The sequence below is a fragment of the Pseudophryne corroboree genome, chromosome 1 (assembly GCF_028390025.1).
Source record: "Pseudophryne corroboree isolate aPseCor3 chromosome 1, aPseCor3.hap2, whole genome shotgun sequence".
In the NCBI taxonomy this organism is placed as follows: Eukaryota; Metazoa; Chordata; class Amphibia; order Anura; family Myobatrachidae; genus Pseudophryne; species Pseudophryne corroboree.
The window spans coordinates 1,173,198,879-1,173,203,950 of record NC_086444.1 but is presented as its reverse complement, the minus strand read 5'-3'; the positions used below and the strand labels follow the sequence as shown (position 1 = coordinate 1,173,203,950).

Here is a 5,072-nt window from a genome sequence, read left to right as displayed (position 1 = left end):
TGTGCTCCTGTACTGACTGACAGGCAGCACGCGGCAGTGTTACAATGTAGCGCCTATGCGCTCCATTGTAACCAATGGTGGGAACTTTCGGCTCAGCGGTGAGGTCACTTTCGGTCAACCGCAGGGCAGAAAGTTCCCACCATTGGTTACAATGGAGCGCATAGGCGCTACATTGTAACACTGCCGCGTGCTGCCTGTCAGTCAGTACAGGAGCACACAGCCGATCAGGAGGGTGCTACAACGTGGCGCTCCCTGATTGGCTGAAGAAACCCACTTAGACAGAAGTCAGAGTGGGTTTCTGGCATTCGGGGAAAGGGGTCCCATGTGAAAACATGGGGCCCCTTTCAGTTCGTGGTCGGAACTCCGTTTTTTTATTTTCTCAAGTACGTGGATTACAAATGGATTTGAAGAGGACCGATCTACACTGGATTTTGTGAGTATAATTTTTTCAACAGGTACCCCATGGATTCTACTGGACAAGAGGACCGACCTGCGTGTGAACATAAGGTAAGTATGTGTATGTGTTTGTGTGGATGTATGTAATAAATCTTTACTTTCAAGGTGTGTGTGTCTTGTCTTTTTTGGGGTATTTTTTAGTAGTAGTACTACAGGTACCAGCGGGCCCGTTTTTCCGCCGCATGCTGGTACTTGTGGTTCTCCAAGTACCAGCATGCGTGGGAGGCTTGCTGGGACTTGTAGTACTGCTACTAAAAACAATATCTTTTCATTTTCACAAAAGGCTATCAGCCCCCCATCCGCAGCCAATTGGATGGGGGGGACAGCCTCGGGCTTCACCCCTGGCCCTTGGGTGGCTGGGGGGGGTCCCTTGATTGAAGGGGTCCTTACTCCCCCAGGGTACCCCGGCCAGGGGTGACTAGTTGGATATTTGATGCCACGGCCGCAGGGCACTATATAAAAGTGACCCCCGGCTGTGGCATTATCTGTCCAGCTAGTGGAGCCCGGTGCTGGTTTTAAAAATACGGGGGACCCCTACTCTTTTTGTCCCCCGTATTTTTGGAACCAGGACCAGGCGCAGAGCCCGATGCTGGTTGCTTAAATATGGGGGAACCCCTGTCAATTTTTTTCCCATATTTCTGCAACCAGGATCGGCTCAAAGAGCCCGAGGCTGGTTATGCTTAGGAGGGGGGACCCCACGCAATTTTTTTTTAAGTTTTACAGTGTTTATTTAAAAAAAAAAAAAAAATGAACCCCAGCACGGATCACACAGATCCGGCCGAGATTCATTTTGAAAAAGTCGGCAGTGTTTTGCTAATCACTGCCGTAAAAAACAGAAAAAAAAAACCAATGACATCGACATCGGAAAACCCGAAAAGGCAAAATACGGCAGCTTAGTAAATTAGTCGTAATAAATTCAAAGAGTTGCAATTTTACACTGTCGATGTCATTCGTGATTGAACTTTGACCTTTTTCCGAAAATACGAATGTTAGTAAATATACCCCTGCAGGTCTGTTTTTTTTAGCACTTTTTTACGAGTTGTAATTTTTCACGGCAGTGTTTTATTTTTTTTTGCTTTGCACTTCTTAGTAAATGACCGAGATTCATACTTAAACAGCCGCGTTTTGACCGATGGTGTATTCATTCGTAATTATTTTCATGGACTACCCAAAAATTACGAATGCCCTCATCACTGCCGTGATTTGAGTTTAGTAAATTACCGAGATGACACTTTGATGAAAAAACGGCATCTCGGTCAAAATCGGGACCTTAGTAAATATACCCCATAATGTTCTTTTCTGTGTGTGTGTGTGTGTGTGTGTGTGTATATATATATATATATATATATATATAATTCAGCAATTTTGACCGGCACTCCATAAAACAGTAACAGATAGTACCTGGGTGCCCCCTCCGAACCTCTAGGGCACAATGTACAGAAACACAATTTTTGAGAGGTACTCCTCTGCTTTGTAAGTAATTTCCACAGCTACAACTGCATGCTTTCAACATTTCAGGTGCACTTTATTAGCACCTTTCGTCAGGATAAAGACAGATACAGACATCTTACCTTAAATACCATGTGCAATAAAGGATCAGGTCTTTGCTCCCCCTGCACTTCCTGGAACGTTGTGTGATGACATCACACCTCATCCAGATGTCTGTACCTGTCTTTATACTGACGAAATGTGCTAATAAAGTGCACCTGAAATGTTGAAAGCATGCAGTTGTAGCTGTGGAAATTATTTACAAAGCCGAGGAGTGCCTCTCAAAAATTGTGTTGCTATATATATATATATATATATATATATATATATATACCTCCCCACCTGGGTACTGGGTCTGGTGCCCTCCTTAAGGGTGTGTATCCCAATATATCCGCAAAGAAAGGCGGCACTTTAAAATTGGGTAAACAAAACCAGCATGTGTTTATTTAATTTTCGACATTTCGGGGGATGCACCCCCATCTTCAGGAAAATAACACTAGTGCAAAACAGTGTACAGCAACTTACCAATCCATGGCACGCCAAACTGTGTTGTGGCAACGCCGCCCACGACCACGGACCCCACATTTCCGGTCACGTCCCTCTCACGATCCAGGAAGTGACATCATCACGCAGTCCAGCAGCGTCTTGCGGCGGCTATGGGCATGGAAACACACATAGTAACCATGAAAACGGTGTATACATCACAAAGACAGTGTAAAATCCGCTGCCATAATGACTGCGAGAACACATAAAAATTAAAAACAGACAGTAGCTGTAAAAATAGTGAGTAAAAACCTGTGATGTGACAATAAACACCATAAAGACACACTTGGAAACCAAACCAAGTGTGATATACAATCCAGTGTAAAGACCAACAAGAACACTTAAATATGGGGCACCATATATGAAATATGATAATAGTACCACAAAAATGTGTAAACAAACTTCGTATTACGTAATGCATAAAACTACAATCTAAAATGGCACTGCAATATCTAACCATCTATAATGACCTGCTAAGCTAGACATGGTAACATGTGCTTGTAGGTAATAACTAAATATAGCCTATAGTACATACAATAAATATACTGTATTATAAAAAACAACTCAATCACAGGTTCTCTGTGAGACACCTGGGGTGGATAGTATCCAATTTGTGGATCCAACGTGACTCAAGCTGTAAAAGCTTCTTGGATCGATTCCCCCCATGCAGGGAGGCGGGTACCTGATCCACTATTTTGTATCGCAAAGAGGTGAGAGTGTGTCGGGGTGGTGAGTCGAGGAGGCAGGCAGGAAGGAAGGCCCCTCAGGTCGACGCGGACTTAATGTTCAATTTGTCCTCCATTCCTTTATCCCCAGCAGAAACATCTATTCTCAGCAAGGGTCTTTCCTACATAATGACCAATTTACCCAACAAGGTTGCTTGGAAAGTTGAGACATTTAAATTCAACAGGACACTTAAACTTAAAGAGCACTTTGGCAAATCTTCCGTGAAATCCACTGATCAAGTCCCAGATCAGGAAATTGGCACAAAGTTCACAATTTGACTCAGTATCACATAATGCCTCTATAAGAACTTTTTCCCGAATGATGGATAATCTACAGGATGAGCCGCATCCTGTGATGCATAAAAATCTCACCAAAGAAGAAATCTAGCCTTGAAATCCCTATGGGATAGACAGGACATTATCATCAGGGGAGCAGACAACAGGGGCGCCATAGTGGTGATGAACACCTCAGATTACATTGTTGAGTGTGATCGGCTGTTATCTGACAGTAGCACATATAGCTTATTAAAGGGTGATCCTACCAGTGAATTTAAGGCTGAACTTGATGCTATTTTAGTGGAGGCTAAATCAGCAGGTCTTATCACATCTGAAATTCACAGTAAATTAACTTGCACACATCCAGTGGTTCCTGTTTTTTATGCAATTTCAAAAATTTATAAAAATGCAAGAAGTCCCCCGGGCCAACCTATCATTTTGGCCAGGGGGTCTCTTTGCGAACCGGTTTTCATTTTTTTAAATGCATTTCTCCAGCCATGTGTGCAAGCCACGTTCACACACCTCAAGGATTCCAACATGTTATTAAACAAACTATTGACCATTGAACATGTCCCAGTGGGCATGATCTTAGTGACTCTTGATGTGAGAAAGAGTCAAGAGTACGTGTCAATATTTGAAAGAAAAAAGATAGACTCTGTGTTGGGGCACGCTTAAAATAAAACGTAACTTTTAATTAGAATATGATAAGATTATGGTACACCGACAAACACACATATAATATTTTAGGAGAAGGTCATAAAGAATTTCAACCTCTCTCCACTCGTATCTTTTGAATCTGGAGACAGATTCTAAATTAATGAGAAAGAAGGTGATAAGATATGAATAGGAGTAACAATTCTCCAATTAATATCGGTATCTGAGGTGACAGTGACACCTAAGATGAAAATGTCAGAAATTCAATTTCAACATAACAAAGAAAATTCCAACATGTGTCACAACGGCATTTGATATAACAATTTAGACTAAGAATTTTGGTCCATTAACCAATGCCTATTGTGATAACGTATCCTGGTATCCTGGTAGGGGTTAAACTGCTATTGCTAGGTTTCTGGTCAACATGTACAGTAAAAGAAAAAACTCTATGTGAGTCTAGGATCAGACAGATTTAAAGAGGAATATAGATATGAAATCGGTAAGGGTCAAAGGTTGCTCCAACACTTCTGCTTTTCACATGAAGACAAAAGTATTTATTACTGCACCTGAGATTCCCTAGCGGTCTCCCATCTAGGTACTATTCAGGCTCCTCACTGCTTAGCTTCCAAGATCAGGCGAGATTGGGCGTAACCAGTGAGATATGGCAGTAATATCACATAACAGAATAAATGTGTTTAGGGAGTAGTCCTCACTGGCGCCAAGCAGCTTAGATACAACAGAATTCAAATAAATGTCACCACATTTAGCTAAACATACAAAAAACAGAATTTAGAAAACTGCAATATATCACAAGCGCTAAAAAACATTAGTATAACATCACCAGAACGTTCCTTTTGGGTTGGATGGAATGTTCTTTTTATCTGATATTCTTCTTTGGTTCAGACCTTTTTGGTATAGAGACTCCAACAG

General features: G+C 41.8%; 1 pseudogene; it reads right to left on the bottom strand.

Moving 5' to 3' along the window:
• Nucleotides 1–4,696: 4,696 nt before the first annotated feature.
• Nucleotides 4,697–4,815, bottom strand: LOC134951829 (5S ribosomal RNA; annotated as a pseudogene).
• Between the last annotated feature and the right edge of the window lie 257 nt (nucleotides 4,816–5,072).